This window comes from Nothobranchius furzeri, chromosome 11, assembly GCF_043380555.1.
Source record: "Nothobranchius furzeri strain GRZ-AD chromosome 11, NfurGRZ-RIMD1, whole genome shotgun sequence".
Taxonomy (NCBI): Eukaryota; Metazoa; Chordata; class Actinopteri; order Cyprinodontiformes; family Nothobranchiidae; genus Nothobranchius; species Nothobranchius furzeri.
The window spans coordinates 31,227,591-31,248,321 of NC_091751.1; the positions used below are offsets into that span (position 1 = coordinate 31,227,591).

Consider the following 20,731-nt stretch of genomic DNA (forward strand, 5'->3'; position numbering starts at 1 on the left):
TTATTGGATTAAATACATGTAAATATAAAAAATAAATAATTCCTCAGCTCATGCAGAATCCATCCTCTCTGATCTATTTATCGGCTGACATGTCGGTGTAACTGAGTCAATTTGTTACAACAGTACAAACCGTTATATTTAAATGAACATTCTCAAAACTTGTTTTCATTTTATATGTACATATATATATATATATATATTTTTCAAAGTATTGTTTTTGAGTATTTTTCTATTAAAGTAGGATGAATGTTTGTTAATTAGTGACACACCAGGGAGGAGCTTATGGGTCACGTGGCAGCAGCTTCCCTTCAGAATAGTGATGGGAATTCCAGCTCTTTTTAGAGAGCCGGTTCTTTTGGCTCCCAAGTGGCTCCTCAGATTTTCTGTTGCGTAGAGTACATTTATAACAAAAATAATGCAAAACTATATGTAAAATGATTTACATATAGTATCCCTAACCGATGATGCAGTCCCATGCACGATCCAATAAGTAAACTCCATCATCTCTGTTCATGGTCCCACATCCATGTCTCAATCTCTATAGCTTTTGTATTTCTGTTGTTTGGTGTTTACGATCCTTATGTTGTCCCAGTCCATTATATGGTTTTCTCTCGTGCAGTGATCTGTTACGGCCGATTTCTTTGTTGTACTTTCTGCTTCTTGTTTTGCTGCTCTTGTGTGTCTTCGACTTGTTTCTTTCTCACTCTCCTTTCTATGTTCTATTGTTCGTGTGTTGAGTTGGCGTCCGATTTCTCCTATGTATGTTTTATTGCAGTTTGCATGGGATTTCGTGAACGACTCCACATTTTTGTCCAGCTGGTAACTTGTCTTTTGGGTGTACTAGTCTGTTTCTAACGAATGGTTTTGTTAGTGTGTTTATGTTGTGTTTTTTCATTGTTGCTCTTACTTTTTCTGTTATGCCTTTGATGTATGATAAGGTTATCACTGGTTTTGGTTCTTGTCTTTCTGGGTTTCTGGTTCTTTGCTTAGGTTGTTCTCTTCTTTTTCTTGTTGTTTGTTGTTTTCCTTTGTTTATTGCCCATGTCGGGTATCCGCAGGTCTTTAAAGCGTGTTGTATGTGTTTGTCCTCTGGTTTACAGTCTCTTTCTTTTGTTATCATGTTTGCTCGGTGATATAATGTTCAGATTACTGTCATTTTGACATTTTGTGTATGGTGGGCTGTTCTGATGTCCATAATAAGTATTGGTCTGTGTGTGTTGGTTTCCTATATGTGTTTATGTTTAGGGTCCCGTCGGTCTGCCTGGTTATTTTCATGCCCATAAATGCTATACTTGTCATGACCAGAACTTGGAAGACCCGTGATGACACCAAACACAGTAAAAAGTCTTTAAAAGATGTGGCATTACCCGAAGAGGGCGTGTCAGGAGACAGAGTCGGAGAGGAGGCGTGGGTCAAAACCAGATAGGGACAAGCAGGTACAGGGAACAGGCTGGAGAAGTGGTAGAAGACAGGTGAGGGTAGTGGTGGCAGGCATAGTTCTAGGTAGGGGTCAGGTGTGAAAACGAGGTCCGAAGGCTGTGATCAGGCAAGGTGAAAGGTTGGAAGATCTACTGGCAAAGAGTGTTCAATAATCTGGCAGGGGACTGGTGGCTGGCTGGTGAATATATAGCAGAGGGAGCAGGTGTGTGTAATGAGCTGATGACAGGGACAGGTGAGATGAATGAAGTGGCTGAGGGCTTGATGAGGAGGCAGCAGAGGCAGAGGAGGGTGAAAGACTGGGAATCATGACAATACTGCCTTCTGTTTCTGACTCATAAGTGAACTTTATGTTGCCTGTTTCGTCAATGTTATTCAAGTGTTGTGTTAGTGTTTCTGTTTGTCCTTTTGGTATGATTTCCAGTATGTCGTCTACATAGCGTTTCCATAATTTTATGTTGCAATTTTGGGTGGGGCAGTGGCTATGGCTTTTTGTTCTAAGTCTTAGCTGTATTACCACATATAAGCTGTATAACCATCATAAACATCAGACATTAAAAAAGCAGTTTTTCTTTTCAAGTGTAGAACATTATTATAAAGACCTGCATCGATCTGAAACCTGGTTGAAAGAGATCAGTCCAGGAAACGAAGCACAGAAGCTTTATCAGGCTATTGAGATAGATGGAGATTGTCGAGACATCAAAGAACTTCTGTTCCTTTACTGAAATGATAAATCCAAACTCCCTTAATCTAACGCATGTCAACACACATCAATACACAAACATCTGCTCATAAATCAGTCAGAAATACATCAAATAGCAAACCGTCATCTTGTTTGTTATCACTTTATAAGACATGACTCAGATAAGCTAATAGCTGCTGCTAGTGTTTCTATTTTAGATCCAAAAAAAAAAAAATACATCATGCTTTTCTCCGGAGGATTTCTCACTGAACTACTCTGGTGAGCTTTCTCAGGACTTAATTAGCAAAAGAAGGTTGTAGGTCTCAGGATATGAACCAACCATTCCCACAACCTGGAATAAGTGCTGTAATGTTCGTTCTACCACTTGCCGTATATGGAGAGAAGAAACTCCACAGAGACTTTGGCTTGTGATGGCTTTTCCTAGCAGATATGCCATTGCTTATTCTTACATTCCCTGCTTTTCCTCAACCTCTCTTATGTTCCAAAACTGGAGAAAAAGAAAGATTATGAAAGTAAATATTTATTCAGATAGGAAGTTGATGTTATTTTCAAACAAAAGAAGAGAATTTTTATAAAAATGGTGTATGTATGAAGTTATTCTGGATTTAAAATGTACAGGTAAATGCTAATTAAGGAGCAGTTTTGAGATTAAAGGCAGCTCACAACAAATGAATCCCACAGCCCATGCACTTGTTGCACACAGCAATCCCAATTAAATTGTTTTGAAGTTTTATTTTTAGGTGCTTGTTGTTTTGAGTTTACAACAAATGTGGTATAATTAATGCTGTATCTGTAGTGATGCCCACATCTTTTCAATTCAATTAAAAATACTTTATTAATCGCAGAGGGAAATTGATTGCTGTAGAAGCTCAGAATAATAATAATAATCAAGTCGTCAAGAGTTATTGTATATTACAATGGCTGTTGGCGGGTAGGATATCCAGTAGCGGTCAGTGTTGCAGCGAAACAGAAGAAGCCTCTGAGTGAAGACACTCTTCCGTTGTTGGACAGTCTCATGAAGAGAATGCTCAGGGTTGTCCATAATTTTCTTGATTCTCTGGAGAATCCTTCTTTGCATTATCTCCTCCAGTGGTTCCACAGTCGTCCCCAGAACAGAACCAGCCTTTTTTATTAGGTTGTTGAGCCTTTTCAGGTCCCTGCTTCTGAAGCTACTACCCCAACAGACGATGGCTGAAGAGATTACACTCTCAACAACAGACTTGTAGATCTGCAGCATCTTGCTACAGACATTGAAGGGCCTAAGCGTCCTCAAGAAGTGCAGTCTGTTGTGTCCCTTCTTGTAAATGGCTTCGCTGTTTTTTCTCCAGTCCAGTCTGTTGTCCAGGTGAACTCCAAGGTATTTGTATTCCTCAACCACCTCCACTTCGTCTCCCATGATGGAAACAGTGTTTGACTCCACCCTGTTTCTTCTGAAGTCTAAAATCATCTCCTTTGTTTTGTTCATGTTCAAGGTCAGATGATTGTTTCCACACCATGCCACAAAGCGCTCCACCAGCTCTCTGTACTCAGCTTCCTGTCCTTCTCTGATACACCTGACAACTGCAGTCATCTGAGTATTTTTGTAGATGACAGGTCTCTGATTTGTACTGGAAGTCTGAGGTGTACAGGATGAAAAGGAATGGTGAGAGTACAGTCCCCTGTGGTGCTCCAATGTTACTGATCGCCTGGTTTGATGTGCAGTTCTTCAGCCTCACAAACTGTGTTCTGTTTGTCAGGTAGTCTTTAATCCAGGTGATAGTTGAGGCCTCCACCTGTGTCTTCTGGAGTTTCTGGCAAAGTACATCAGGCTGAATTGTGTTGAATGCACTGGAAAAATCAAAGAACATGACCCTCACAGTGCTGCCTGCTTTGTCCAGATGACAGTGGATTGGTTGAAGCTAGCCTGGCAAGCCAGACTAAATAAATGTATTATTTAGTCTGGCCATGCTCCATTGACGGCTCTCGGTTGTGGGGCGGGTTCTACCGTTGTCTTTCAAATGATCTCCGCATTCCACTGGACAACGAATGTGACATACTCTTGTTTCACTCTGTTGCATCATCCCACCCACCAGGCATATAGAGTGCCCTGATTGGCCCACAAAGCGGATAAAGCTCTGTGATTTGTTCACTAAGCAGATAGAGCACTATGATTGGCCCACCATTATGGACCAATCACAGCTCTTTGTGTGTTTGAAACCCCTCTAGAGAGCTGTGATTGGCTAGCCAGAGTCCTGGTAGGAGCTGTGGAGGTTCCAATGGAATATGCCTAGACCATTCTTTGCAAAGCAAGAATTTGGTCTAGTTCACTAGGCTAGGTTGAAGCAGCTGGATGATGGTATCTTCAACTCCAACTCCATGGCGATAAGCAAACTGTAGCAGGTCCTGATATGTCCTAGTTTTCTTATTCTGGTGGACCAACAGAAGTCTCTCCAGGACTCTCATGATGTGGAATGTCAGGGCAACTGGTCTGTAGTCGTCATTGACTGATGGGCGAGTTTTCTTTGGAACTAGAACAAGGCAGGATGTCTTCCACAGGACTGGAACATTCTCCTGGGCCAGGCTGAGGTTGAAGAGGTGCTGCAGAATCCCACAGAGCTGCTCTGCACAGGCCTTCAGTACACTGGGGCTGACACCATCTGGACCTGCAGCCTTGTTCCTGTTCAGTCTCTCCAGCTGCCTCTTCACCCGACTTCTAGAGACAGATAGGTGGGAGGGGGAGGTAAATGGGGTAGCAGCATCTCCTGACTTGGTTGAAGACAGATTTATAGAACCAGAAGAGTCCATGGGTGTGTCCGAATCCACGGGAAGGATGCTTGTAAGAGTGCATTTTGAGGTCGATGACGTCACAGCGCAGCGACGAGTACTGTCCGAATTCCAAGAATACTCATTCTCACGTCCTCGCTCCGCCCACATTTCGAGGATGGGTCTGCTGTATCCTCACAGAACAAAGCTATCCCAGCATGCTTTGCGCACCGGCTGTGGATTTTCAACAGGAAGAGAAAATGGGGAGAGCTACAAAGTCTTAAACGTAAGTTCATTAAAAACTAGCCGTAGAAACCTAAAAAGCTTCAAGCGGTTCAGTTTATAGACATTTTTCATTTGTATATTTGTTTTTTAAATTACATTTAGGCAGAAATCAGCCATAACAAGTTTGTTTTGCAGGTCCCAGTTATTCCCGTGTGTGTGTAGCAAATTAAACTTGTCATTTGTTTTAAGGACAACGGAGCAAAGAAGCTTTTCTATTAAGCTTAGAGGTGAAGAGTGAAGCTGTTTACACACACAACCACAGAAGTTCTGCTGTGAAAAGTAGTTTTACATTCAGGGATTTACACAGGTGACACGTTTTAATGAAGTAGAAAGTGTTTGTGTGACGAATAAAAGTTTTATCTTCTCATGTGGATAAATGTAAAAATGTGTTTATTTCTTTTTCGTCACCTGTGGTCTATGATTTTCTCTGTTTAGGACTGCAGGTGTCCAGGGTCCGGAGAGGCTTTACCTGGTGGTCCTCCTGGTAGAAAGGCCTTCTACTGTCATCATGTTAATGTTATTTAGCTGTTTGATATTTGAACACATTTATTAAAACAAATACTAACTGATTACTCTTTCTGGTCATTGATTTTATCACCAATTTTATTAGATGTTTTTGAACGTTACATGAACAGAAAATAAAGATGGTAAAGAGACAAGATTTATAATACGTTACACTTACAGATCAAAACATATATGGACCAATTATGTATGGTTAAAGCAGGATTAACCTGAGTGACTCTTCCTGGATCATTTATTTAAACTGAGTGAGCAGGAATAACAGTGCAGCTGGATCTGCTGCAGGAGGATCCAGACATGGATGGGTGGCTGGAGCAGACCTGTGGCTGGACGTTTCTGGCCAGAGGGATGCTTCCTCTCACTGTCCACTCCATCGTCCATCTACATGGACTGCTGGGCTGGCTCAGATGACGGCTGTTGCATCTTTGTGGATTACTTGCCTGTTAACAATAGTGGTGGTCTGCTGGTACCTCCTCCAGGATAGAGCACCACTGACCTCATCCACACACATCTTCCTCAGGTTCATCCTCCAGACCCACAACTTCACCAGCACAGATGCAGATGTTCAGCACAGTGCATGCTGACCTGTAATAGATATATAAAAAAATGTTTTTGTTGAAAAATGTAAACACATATAACCTGCAGTACACTGGTTCTGTTCAGTTTAAAGAAAAGCCGCAGGGAAAACTACAGAGAATTTACATTTTAAGACTAGATCTAATCATTATTAGGCTTAAGTCGAATAAACAAATGCACATTGAAAAACACTTCAATGCTATTTTATTTAAAAACCTGTTTTTAAGAGTGTTTTACCCCCATTTGATGCAAAATAAGTTCTAAGTGTCATGAACAGAACTCAGAAGACCCGTGAAGACACCAAACACAGTAAAAGTATGTCAAAAAAGTCTTTATTTTGATGCAGAGTTACCAAAGTTGGGCGAGGCTGGAGACAGAGTCGGAGACAGGCGCAGGTCGAAATGGCAGGCAGAATACAAGGCAGGGGTCAGGCGAAGAACGAGGTCCGGAGGCAGAGATCGGGCAGGGTGGATGGCTGGAGAATTTACTGGCAAATGTTTTCAATAATTTGGCAATGACTGGGTAGCTGAATGGATCTTTTATAGCAGGTGTGGGTGATGAGCTGAGGAGTCAGGAGCAGGTGAAGTGGATGAAGCTGATTACAGGAACAGGTGAGATGAATGGAGTTGATTGTGATGCTGACTGAGGTTGCTAGGGAAAACAGGGTTTGGCTGGAGCTTGGTGAGGGGACCAGGTGAGCTGAATGAAGAGGCAGAGGAGGGTGAAGGATAGGAAGTCATGACACTAAGGTCCAATTTACATTAGAAAACATCCTACTGCATTCTAGCCTGGCAAGCCAGACTAAATAAATGTACACTAGGCTAACTGCATTCAACATTTATAATGCATTTGGTTTATATTAATTACCTACATGTTAATACTCTGTAGAAATGTGTTGTGTATGTTTAACAAGTTCATTCTGTAGCTTAAAACATACATGAAACCATCTAAAGTTAACATGTAAGTCCTGAAAGCTTCCAGAATAAACAAAGTTACTTTACCTAGAAACGGTTGTGTACAAACGCTGCTGATGGACGGGAAGCTGCTGTAGCTCCTTAATATACCTGCTCGATTTTCGCTAGCTTTAGCATTTTTCCTTTTGCGTGTAGCTGCCGCCATGGCTGTGACGGGACCTACAGGCCACCGTAGAGGTGAAAGCTAGACTGTCCGATTTCAGAGTCGCTGGGTTCCGGTCTTAGCGGTCTAGCAAGGACAAGGCCTTGCTAAACCGGCGAGGACCCGTACTCGTAAGCATCCTACCAGTGGATTTGGACACACCCCATGACTGCGTTAGAAGACAACAGAGCTGACGTGTGACAGGAAAATGTTGGATCAGAGGACGATGGGATGTCTGATTGGCTGGGGACAGGTGAGGAGGATGCTGGGTTTGTTCCTGAACTGAACCTATTGAAGAACTTGTTCAGTTCATTGGCTGTGTCCAGGCTGCCATCAGTGCAATCCTTCCTCTGCTTGAAGCCTGTGATCCTCTTCATCCCTGACCAGATATCTCTGATATTGTTCCTCTGTAGTTTGTTCTCCAGTTTCTTCCTGGATGCCTCCTTGCTGTCTCTTATGTTGATCTTCAGTTGCTTCTCTATACTCCTCAATAATTCCCTGTCTCCCTCCTTGAAGGCTCTTTTTTCTCATTTAGAGAATTATTCAGTTCACTGGTGATCCAGGGTTTGTTATTAGTTAAGCATCTCACTGTTCTGGTGGGTATGATGTTGTCCACACATAAGTTTATATAGTCAGTGACAAATCTAGTCATGGCATTGATGTCCTTTTCATATCCTTGGCAGAGGGTCATCCAATCTGTGGTCTCAAGACAACCCTGCAGGGCTTCTTCAGCATCCTGTGACCATTTTCTCACAGTTCTTCTTGTCACAGGTTGCCTCTGAACAAGTGGTTTGTATTCTGAGCAGAGAAAAACAAGATTGTGATCTGATTGTCCCAGAGGAGGCCTTGTTTTGGACATGTATGCATTCTTTACATTTGCATAATACAAATCCAATGTATTATTTTCTCTGGTGGAGCAGCTGACAAACTGTTGAAATGTTGGAAGTGTAGCAGAGAGCATGATTAAAATCACCAGATATAGCCACAAATGCATTGGGGTGCTGGGTTTGTAGCTTAGCGACAACGGAACCGATGGCATCACATGCATTTTTAGCAATGGCTGTAGGTGGATTATAAATGGTTGCAAAGACAACTCTGGTGAACTCTCTTGGCAAATGTAGGGTTATACTACATACTAGAATAAACACTGTTTGCTATTAGTTGTTAATTCTGAGAATGACCAAGCAGATTAATCTATGAAGCTTATATCATGTATAAATATCCAGGATACTTATATAATCGATCTAAGTTCATGCACCAACCAGTATGGTCTATTTTTAATCCAAAGATTAATGTTTAATTTAAGATAATTAAATTTAATAGCAAAAGTTTATTTTTGAATCAGAATTTGGGAATCTTTGCTTTTTCAGTAACCAGAAATAATTATACCTTTCTGTGTTTCATTTCAAAGAATGAGGCAAGTTTAAAAATGAAGAATTTATTACTAACAATATTTAAACTTTACGATTTGAATGACAATTATAAATGACAATTCATGGAAGACAATTTAATGACAATTTTTAACAGCTTTGATATTAAACTTGTTTTAAAAGGCAAACCAGTGACTGGATGAAAGCTAAATGAAAACACGAGTTTGGATCCGTGAATCGATTTCTCAGAAGGTTTCTTTCAGAGAGAGGAACGCGTTCTGGGTTGAAATGATGATTTCGCAGCTAAATGAGTTGTTTACTTAGAGAACAGCAAACACAATCTGTCGAAGTCTACCTCACCCAATCAGAAGACCCCCTTTTGGATCCGAAGAGTCCAGGTGGAGATGGTTTCCTCCAGGCACGAGGTTGGTAGAAAAACTTCTGGCACGACCAAATCGGTCCTGAGATGTCTCCTTGGGTCACTCGACTGGTGGAACTATTTGTGTCTCCAAGTCAACACTCTGAAGGAGTTTTTGCGTCAGCTGGCTACAGTTATGTTTATTCAAAGCTTATTCTATGAGCGTGACAGAACAGCAGGTGAAGGTTCGGAACGGCCGTTCCCTTCCCTCAGTGATGGTGGTGGGTTCACGAACTGATGTGAAAGCTGATGAAGTTAGTTTTACAAAGTCCTCAGAACACACCCACTCTCAGTAAGAAAGCTTTGGTCATGCGTCAAAAACACGTGATGGCAGTTACCGTTTATTTTGGATAAAGGGAAGCTGACCTTCTGATTTGCTGAACACACATTACTGATCATCAACCATAATCATAATTATACCCAAAGCATAATAATTCATTTCATGTAATTAAAATACATTTATACTGAACCAAGTGATTATTTATGATGATTATAATAAACAGTAATAAAGTCAAATAGTTTATTAATATTATTATTTAGGTTATTATCGTGAACTTGAAGTGTCCTTCTTCTGGGACGGAACAGCAGCAGATAATATGTTCTTCAGACATCAGGGCTCCTGGGTTAATCTGTGGATTTAAAGGTTACAGTCTGACCCAGCTTGACCTAGCTGGGAAAATGTGACCTATGTCACAATTAGAGGAACTTCAAGATGCTACAGACCCCCCTTTGTCAATGGTAGATGGTAAAAGTTCTGAGCAGGTGGGAACACCATGTTCGCCACCTGGTGCATGATGCTACACAAATAATATGGGCGACAACTTACTGCCAAGAGTTCAACATCTGGGCTGCAGAGACGACATTTCACTGAAACATGACATGGATGGCACCATCTGTTGTTGACAAGCACTGCCAATCCACCTCCTTTTCTTTTCCCGCTCCTCTTCAGATCTCTGTCTGCTCGTACAGTCAGGAATCCTGGCAGAGAGACGCTGGAACCGGGGATATGGTCCTGCAGCCACGTTTCAGTGAAACACATAACACTGCACTGCCGATACTCTTGCTGAGTCCTTGAAAGGGCTTGGAGTTCATCCATCTTGTTGGCCAGTGATCTCACATTGCCCATTATGATCGATGGAAGAGATGGTTTGAATTTCCTCTTTCTCTGTCTTCGTTTTGCTCCCGCTCTGCATCCACGCTTCTTGCGTTTTAGTTCATTTGTGATTTGTGGCTTCAGTTGAGGTATCATTTCAGCCCTTCCAATGTTAATCAGCTGCTCCTGATTATAAACCAACTTGCTGCCGTGGTTACGCATCAAATCAAATGCTCAAAAAGTGAAAAAAGTGAAAAAATAGCAGTAAAAACCCTCTAAGCTTCACAGCACCAGAAACAGAAAAGTAAAAGGTAAAAAAAAGTACAGTTTTTCTTAAGATGCTAGAAGAGAAAAATGTCCAAAAAAGGCAAAACTTACATCTAGTTAACAGAGCTAATCCAACATGCAGCCACCCAGAGCAGCGAGAGAATTCCATCTGTGGTTCTTTTTTCCATCTTTACCTTCCTCTCAGATCAGAAGAACCAAGTCGGAGTTTTCGTACAACAGTTTCTAGATATCACTTCCAAAACAGATATTTGCACACACCTTTTTTCCTATTTCATGTATCTTTTCATCTTTTCGTCCTCCCTCTTCCAAATTTTCTTGTGCTCAGCTGGCACTTTAGTGTTTTACCTCCCTACTTCTCCCCGCGTCCCTTCATCTCCAGGTACTCCATGGCCCTCTAATATGTTTCCATAATGAGGTCTTGCTCTAAGAGAGCCAGACCCATCTTCTGCTATGGGAGTAAACAACCAGTCATGGATCATATCTGGCCTTGACCCTCAACCTATCAGAAACCACATCAAAGACGGAAGCAACCCTCCTCCAGAGAGGCACCATCATTAGATGGACAGGATGAGAGACACTGTGTGCAGATGCTTGTGAGTTACAAGTTTGAGTGCGGAGGTGAAAAAATGTAATAAATGAGAATAAGCTCGGATGGTGAGTCAGGGGTAAAAGGGAGGCAAAAGAGTGACAGCTTTTCAGTTGCAATAGAAGTAATTGGGTGAGCAAGCACTAATTAAGTGGAGGAAATGTAATTTGTGCTGATGAAAGATACAAGAAAAAAAGCTTACCATATTTTCCGGACTGTAAGTTGCTCCGGAGTATAAGTTGTACCAGCCATAAAATGTATAACGAAGAAGAAACAAACATATATAAGTCGCACTGGACTATAAGTCGCATTTTGGGGGGAAATTTTTATTATTTTTCTTACAAAATCTGAGACCAAGCATTTCACATTGCAAGACAAGTACCGGTAACAATAACAGAATACACAATCAGGGCGCAGCAGCGCACCACGGTCTTCAGCAGAGGATGGCAGTGTTTGAAACCCTCCCAGCGGGGCAGAGGAGCTGAAACCTGGTCTGGAGCCGGCCCACAGCAGCGCAGTATACACAATTTGGTATATAAGTCACTTTGGTATATAAGTCGCAGGACCAGCCAGACTATGAAAAAAGTGCTACTTGAAAATACATTAATTAGAATTTGTCACAACACTCTTTGTGGATAACTGGAAAAAAAAAGAGAACAATATTTGCCAAAGGGACTGGTTTTAACTTCCTTTCAATGCTGATCACATGCTTGGTGCATTAAATTTAAAGCCAAATTTCACCACTGAGGTAAACACGAGAGGAATCTCCTCTGAGAAGTGTGAAACCTCCGGCAGAAGAAGGTGAAGTCTGTAGAAATATGTCTTTTTAATAGAAAATGTGTAGCTTTTCCATGGAAAGTTTTCATGCATATTTTGTTCACAAAGAGATGCTGCCCTGTATTATTGATGTCTGTCTGTGCAGATGTGCATCCTCCACTCTTGCCACCCCCCTTTAGAGGAGTTTAAGTTACAGAGGGTGACTTATAATTGAATTATAGTGCAGCTGCCTCAGTATGGGGGGACGGTATCTAATGACCACCAGCCTCCTGGGTTGACATGAGAAATGAGGACAAAGGATGATGGGAACAGGTTGAAAAACACTTGAGCATTGATTTGCTTTAGTCAAAAGGTGAGACATTGAGAGATAAAGTAGATTCTGGGGCTTTGTTTGTGAAATTGATTTGGTTGAGTACATTTTTATTCAGTCAGTCAATCGTATTTATTGTTTTTGCAATAAGTGCTCTCAACTATGCACTTGTTTGCATTTTAAAGTTTGTTATTCATCGATTAAAGCGAAAGGATGTCAGGTTAGAGATGGCTAACACCAGTATTAGGCATCTGCATGTGTCAAGTATCGGTTGATGAAAGGTCGAACCACTCTAAAGGAACTCTCCAGATTCTTTGTTGATTTGTCTTCAAATTGCATCATAAACATCCTCAGAGCATGTGAAATACCACTATGTTAGTGGAAATAGAGCTTGATTTTGTAAAATACCAACTATAGATTGTTAAATTCACCTCCAAAGGTGAGCTTGGGCTCTGGAACCAAAATCCTGAAGAGGAAACAAACTTTTTCATACTATAAAGTTACCCAGGGGGAGATGTGTTGGGTGGCTGTGGGGAGGTAGGAGCTCATAAATAAATACTTCACTGAGATCTCCAAGGTAAGGTCAAATCTACAGATTCGAGCTGCAGAAGGGAAGGTCCTGGCTGCTGATTATGTTTATGCACCAAACAGGTCAGAGAACCCAACCTTCTTGTGGTCTCCTGGGAGGGTTATGGTCAAACCGGTGGGCTTGAGCGTCCATGCAGGCTTTATGATCTAAATCAGAGCTGAGTTCTAGAAATTGGTTTGTCAGTATATGTTTGTGCAGATGTGGTAATAAACTTGTAAAAGTTGGGAAAACTAATTTCTACTTGACTTTATTTGGTATTTAAACAGGGACGTAACAACATATTTACATGCAACTTCCCAGCAATGAGAACTGAAATTTAAATCAGAGGGTAAAGCACTTTGTTTAAGAGGGTCCTCATAAATGAGGGGATTGTTTATATAACAATATGGCTATCATAGGAGATGTTTATTGAATCCTCAACTCTAGATGTGACACAGCTAGTGAATAATAAGCACGCCATAATATCTGCCTTATTTAAGGTTCTGATGTCAGGTAAATATGGATGCAGGGCATTGCATTGTCTTGAATATGAAATTACAGTTTTTCTCACATTATATTCAGTGAATGATATATTGACAGGTGGTGGTACCGCGTGTGTCTTACATAATTACATATAGAGGCTCAGTAAGGGCATACAGCTAAAGTTTATTGCTTTTATCTCCAGGAGTTTGAAATATCCCATCATATACGACAAATACTTTGATTATACAGCCGAAGGTTTGTAGCATGGGCCTCAGTTATGGGGGGTGGGGGTGGGTGGGTGGGTGGGGGAGGGGGGGGGGGGGTGGTGGGTACTTGAACAGAATAATCTGCAATGTGTTCACTGTCATTTTAAGGACCTTCTGAAGCTAAAGCATGTTTTATGAAAAATGTTGGCACTGAGCTTCGAAAATAATGAAAATGTGGGAAACTGGTATTGGTTAGGAGGCAGGGAAGTGAAGCACTTATCTATGTATCAATTTGGACAATGGGTTTCCATTGGCTCCAATAATAAGTTTTTGTGCTCAAATGGGAGGTGGCCACCACCGCCATTTTGACCGTGTCACAGGTTCCGTCAAACCCAGACAATTCCAAAAAAGGGAAGAGAGGTGGAGCTGAGGGTGGGGCTGTAAGGCTGGGATCAACTGACGACACCCGGTCTAACTAGCTACAAGCTAACCTGAAGCTAACCCAGGCTAACCCAAAGCTAACGCGGAGGTGGAAGCCAAGCTAACGGACGTAGCCACCTAGCTACAACCGGAGTTAACTCTGTGGAACCATCGACCGCATGGAGTTCAGGTGGAGGTTTGCGGCACTTATTCATGAAAAGTACCTTTCTGTGAATAAAAAAAATATTAAATCGTTAAGTTTATAAGTTATTTCTGTAATGAAAATATATTTTGCTTTGAGCAAGTTTTCACTATTTATCACGTACCGTATTTTCCGGACTATAAGTCGCTCCTGAGTCGCACCAGCCATTAAATGTATGATGAAGAAGAAAAAAACATATATAAGTCGTATTTTGGGGGGAAATTTGATTATTTTTCTTACAAAATCTGAGACCAAACGTTTCACATTGCAAGACAAGTACCGGTAACAATAACCGAATAATGTGCCGCAGCAGCGCGCCACGGTCTCCAGCAGAAGAAGGCGGTGTTTGAAACCCTCCCAGCGGGACAGGGGAACTCATTCTTGGGTCGGAGTCGGCCCGCAGCAGCGCGATGTAGCCTACATGTTTTGTTATGTAAGTCGCTCCGGAGTAGCAGGACCGGCCAGACTATGAAAAAAGTGTGATTTATAGTCCGGAAAATACGGTAGTTATTAGTATTTGAGATAAATTAGCAGGCGAAATACATTTCATATATTTCCAAAATGTAATACTTGTTTGTATCTTGTACAGCCAAGTAGCCTTTATTCTGGTCTCAGTACAATTCACCAAAAGTAAAGAGACATTATACAGATGAAGTAAGCACAAGATAACTTACTGGAAGAAACTGAATTATTATCATGAGAACCAGAACAAGACAGCCTGATAACAGTCATGTGAAAATAATAATTAAAAAGTATGTATGTATAATAGAAATAAAATATATATTAGAATTAGTGTAACTCACTGTGATCCAAACAATAAATCAGCCATAGCTGATTAGCAATCATGAAATGAGGTCTGAGAGTTTTTAAGTTTCATTCTTTTATTACATTTTTTTCTGAGATCTGTTAAAAGTTGATGGATGGATTTGTGTTTTATTTTTATTTGGGTTGTTGGTTCATTGCGGGAAATTGAAAAATTGTTTTGTAAGTCGGTTAGGCAATTATATAAGCTATTGCTTCTGCCTAAACCTATTCACTCATGAGATACCAAATAGACACCATATACAAATGAAAGCATATGTTAGTGAGAAATGGTATTTGTATCTATTTGCATGACATGTTATTGTACATTATCTCAAGATGACTGACTGAATAAATTGATCATTCATTCATTCATAAATTGATCATTCATTCATTCATTCATAAATTGATCATTCATTCATTCAAAAGGTCACCATGGCACCCTGTTTGTCTTCAACATCAGCTACACAACGCAGCATGTAAGTACCAAGTACCTGTCTTGACCACTTCATGTATGATTTTGTACTTTAAACAGCTAGGCCAAACCTGTTATTTTTTTCTACATAGCCATTTGGATCGTTGGAGACAGCTACGTGAGGTGTGGTGCCCAGAGAGCTGCAGAGACCCTCTGAGACAACCTTGGCCTCCCTGACGTCTGTGTCTCCTGGTTCAGTTGGGGCGGACTGAGGTGGAAAGACCTTCTCCCCTTCTTTTTCAACTCCATGCATGGAAGAGCAGCTCCTGATGTCCTTCTCATCCACTGTGGCGGCAATGACATGGGGGTGGTCAGCAGTGTGAAGCTGGTGAACATGATGGAGGTCCTGCACCGGCATCACCTTCTACACCCTCATATCACACTGTTGAGAACTGCTCTTCCTTCACAACCCAATGTTCCACTCACTCTGCAGCTCTCTGGGCCCCTTTTATTATCTTAAGTATTTTTTTTAAATATACCAACACTTTGTGTCCTTTTATTTTATAAAATGTGATGTAAAAAAATAAATGTTTTTGCTCAATTACTAGAATTTCTTTGGTTAAGACAAAAAAGGAAGAATCATTTATGCCAAGTTGTTTCTACAACAGGCCTGTTTTAAGTCCAACAGTTTCTTAGCAGCCAATAGAAATGTGTTCTTTACTAACTCTACTTGGTTTAAAAATCTTACTAAAATAAACAGTGCCGTATTGCAAAACCCAATCATACTTGTTATGTAAATATTAGCTGTGTAGATGTTTTTTACAGATAGATATTTGTGTGCTAAAAAAAACAAACTGAAATTGTCATTCTTTATTGAAAAACAATAAAATACAGGTATACAGAAAGTGTGGGGAAATTGATAATGTGAAAGTATTGCTCTTTAAATGTAATACTATTAATCTTTAAGAAGAAAAACTCTAAAAATGTCCTGTACAGCAACATGACAGAAGAAAGGTGGTCTGTCTGTCACAATGTGCTGAACAGATTTGCTCTATCAAGAGGAGCGTTTTGTGTAAGAGTTTATGTTATTGTAATATTGGTTTGGGTTATGTATCGCCACATTAGCATGTAAATGCTGAACCAATCTGGAATAAAGAGGGCTGATATGTAAATAAGAGAGAAATATAAAAACAACTAGGAAACTATCAGAACCGCTCTCGGCGCATGCGCAATCATGCATCAACACCACTCGCCCGCTATTTCACTAATAACACACGTTGTTTGTTTTTATTTGTACGTGTTTTTTTACTCACAAAGATTCTCAAGAAAGCGTGTTTGTCGTATTCATGTCAAATTAAACTGCTCACGAAACAGATTTACTTTAGAAGATCAAGAGGCCCTGAGGAAAAAAGGAATATTAGTTTGACTCTTAGTATGACTTACAAAAGCAAGACTGGTGAGTTTTGTTATGTTACACACGGCCAAAATTTTCAAGTTGGATGGGAGCCACAGAGCAGAAAGGTGTAGAGATCAATAGACATCTGGGAGGTGGACAGCATGAGTCACGAGTGGATGAGCAGAAAGATCCGTGATGACGAAACTGATTGTTAGTCATGGGAGGATGACTGAGGACTACCAGGAGGAGGAGGAAGAAATTATGTGATTGAGAAGAGAGCTGGAATTCCAGAGATCTGTGTAGAAAATACATTTCAATAAAGTAAAGATGAGTGACTGGCCACCAGCTGTTTTTGTTCTCCTGCCAGATGAGATGATGGTTACAGGTGTGAGGATGCACCTTCTGTTATAGCCACATTAGAGGAGTTGTCAGGTAACTCCTCTGTCGTACAGTGGTGAGCAGCCTGGCTGAGGAGGAGAGAAGGAAAAACCACACAGAGTAGAATACTAACTAATAATTACAATTTCTTGTTGTGTAGCTCACCTTACGTGCACTTTAAAACCTGGACCTGTGCCTGCTCACAGCATCCCGTTTGTCTGGTCTTTGGAACTGGGCACAGAGAGGTTCTGGAACAAGAATTTTGTCCGAGTACTCCTGATATGGGAGAGGATTCACCACCGCAGAGTCGAACAGCAGGTCCATAAGCTTGTGCACATTTACTGGAAAAGGGTTTTCAGTATTACAATAGTTCTCCATAACGATCATTTTGGTTTTATCATACAATATATGACATACATGAGGTTGGATTGGTCTTCAGGGCTCTCACTGTGTAGTCTCCACGTTTGTACTTTGGGTACACTCCAGCATATCTCTGCTCACCAGTTGCTGTTGCTGCATGTGAGCGTGCTGCATTTTCATTATAGTGCATTGCAGCAATTTGTAATCTGAAATAAATTAACAATATAGATTTTAGGCCAAATTCTACATTTCATGCTAAAATGTAAACAATTAGAGGCATTAATTTGATCATTTATTCTATTCATTACCTAGACAGCATTCCTTTGAGGAAGAAGACCTGATTCTTTGGAGTGAACCTGATGATGAGGCTGTGGAAAGCTTCCAGGGTGGATGTGTGGTACTGAGGGCTTATCTTCTCTTCGTCCTTCACAAACCGTGGAGCTAACAGAATAGCAGTGAGCTTCTCACATGATGCTGTGCCTACGTTGAAAATGTAAATTACATAAATTACAATTTGATCAACTTTAGAATGTTGCTATTATTTCACTGAGAAAAAGTAACCCATAGCTGACATTTTTAGATGACAAATGTATGAAAGAGTGACTAATAGTGCTGTAGACAGGTGTGGTCATTACTTACAGCATCTTAGTACAAATTATTTCAATTAAAGCTGTTCTGCCTAAAACCATGAGTTGTGTGGTGCCCTCTTGTGAAATTTCTGCAAAGTATACTCTTAGTAATTAATTGCTGTTGGCCAAATGGTGGTGTGTGACCTTAGCAGCTACATGTGACGTCTGTAACTCTCATGCTCCATAAATATTTCTCCATGTTGAAGGAGGTGAAGACAAATATTCTGTTGTGGGGTGACTTGTTCTAAATGTAAAGAAACCAAACAGTAAAGGCTCAGCTGTAATGAGCACATGCCACACTTTCTTGGTTTGAGCCACTGTCTTGCCTGTTCTCCATCCAGAGGTGCATGCAGACTAGTGATGGGAATTCCGGCTCTTTTTAGAGAGCCGGTTCTTTTGGCTCAGCTCACCAAAAAGAGCCGGCTCTTTCGGCTCCCAAGTGGCTCCTCAGATTTTCAGTTGCGTAGAGTCCATTTATAACCAAAATAATGCAAAACTATGTTAAATGATTTTCTAATGTAAAAAAAATGCAATATATCAAATATTTGTCATTTCTATGGATTTAATAACTGAACACTTTAAGAAATCTCCACTTTCCAACTGCTGGCGCTCATTTTCTCACCGTCTTCGTCGCACTCTCCTTTCTCTCTCATCTTTTTCCTCCTCTTCATTCCCTCTCGTCTCCCTCCACCCGCATGTGCTCTGCTGTGTGTCTGAGTCTGATCCTCCCTCTTCCCCGTCCCTACTGCTCTGTGTGTGGACAGTCTGGACACGCAGTTACACATGTTGACCAATCGCCTGTAGCTTTCACCAAAGCAAAAGGGGAGGGGGCGGCTCCCAATGACGAGCCGGCTCCCGTCGCTCACTGCAAAGAGCCGGCTCTTAGAGCCGGTTCGTTCGCGACCGACACATCACTAATGCAGACAGCTAGGGAACAGGGCGTTGTCATGGCTGTGCACATTGTGGATGTGGTTGGCAACTGAAGTCCACTTTGCTACTGCCTCCTGTCCTGAGGAGGAACTGGATGCTGACCAGTAGAGGTGGTTCACCACACTTTGCTTCCACAGTCTCACATCCTGGGTCGTCTTTCTCTTCCCCAGCTCTTCGATTTTCTTACCAGTTCCTGGAGAGCCAAAAAGATCCACATTTAAAATAGGAAAAAAATCCTGTAATATTCACTATATACATCCCCAAAGATTACCTTTTCCCATGTGCCAGGGGCCAAAGTAGTGACTGATTTCCTTTTTTTCCTCCCACAAATACTTCTGCACCCCTGTGTGGCAGTCAGTCACAACTTGCTGCACATCTACCCCCCTCTCCAAAAGTGTGCTCAGACTTCACACAAATCCCCCCTTCTCCATTCGCACACTATTTCCAACTTCATTGCTCTGAAAATAAACATAATTCTCCATTGTTCTGTGAATAATTAACCATGAAATGTATTGGAATCATCAGGTAATGTTTTACCTGTACGAGTTGGATATCAATAACTTTGTTTCTTTTGAGATCCATCATGGTGTAGCTGCCATATTTGGCTGAGTGTCCTTCAGAAATGCAAGTTATTACTTAATTTACATTTGATAGCAAAGGAATAAAATAAATACATTTAAACGTATTCACCAGGTGAATCAGCTCGCATGTCACCACCAAGAGTCACAGGTCCAGATTCAGTAGCCTCCTGGATGATATCAGCTTGCTCTAGCTGCCACTGCCAGCTCACTGTTGGAATTAAGAGCTTTGCCTGATGTCGATAAAATGTCTGCTAGGACAGTCCCTGCACATTGAAGGCACCCAGGAACTAAAATATGAAAAGTTACGTCATGAAATGAGAGATGCACAGACCTTATCAAAACTAACCTAAACATTTTTGGCCGATACCTTAGAAATCTGGCTAAATGATGAGCCAGACTTTCTGGAAGATGAATTTCCATCATGGTTCCTGTGTCACAAGACACACAGCACCTGGGAGCTCTAAACTGGGTGGCTATATAAAAACAAAGAAACAGCACATTTATAAATGTTTAATAGAGCATAAAATCACGCGTAACAATAATCTGTAAAACAAATTAAAACTAGAAGGTAATAATAAAATGTTTACATAGACGATTATTAAAAATAATTCACCTTTGCTATGCCGGTAAGGCTTCATGTCATGCTGGACAATCTCAATGTTTCTGATTTTCTGTCAATCTTGGGTGAGTTTGCATTTCCGGGTATCCACCATGAAAAGACTGTTCAATCAGCTGAGCGCCTTTGCCGTTCAATAAAAGTTGGAATAAATACATTTGTTTTAAATTGTTTATTTTTAATCAGACAGCTGATTACAATTTAACAGAAATTACATAAAGTATTGAAAGTCACTCATTTGAATGACCAAATTTTCTCCCAATGCCCCAGTCTCTTTGTGTTTTCCTCCCCAAAACTAGAACATTAGGTTCAGTATACTGGTGATTCAGAGTTGAGTTTAGGCATGAAGTTGACTCATCATGGTTTGTGTCCGTGTCTGCAGCAGGTCTGCAGCAGTCCAATCTCTGGACCTTTAATGGGAAAAGTCCTCATTTACACCGAGTGTGGATGTGCTCCAGACTCTATATGGCTTCCGCAAAGACCAAAAACATTTAGTCCATTCAGAGCATTCTCAGCGGCTGAGGTA

The 20,731-nt window shown here is 41.0% G+C and overlaps 1 long non-coding RNA gene across 1 annotated transcript; it reads right to left on the reverse strand.

Annotated features, from left to right (window-relative positions):
* Positions 1-19,385: 19,385 nt before the first annotated feature.
* Positions 19,386-20,095, reverse strand: LOC139061654 (uncharacterized). Its single transcript, XR_011515452.1, has 3 exons — positions 19,699-20,095; positions 19,546-19,622; positions 19,386-19,466 (listed from the first exon to the last, which is right to left on the reverse strand). It is a non-coding gene; the product is annotated as an uncharacterized lncRNA (long non-coding RNA).
* Positions 20,096-20,731: the final 636 nt, after the last annotated feature.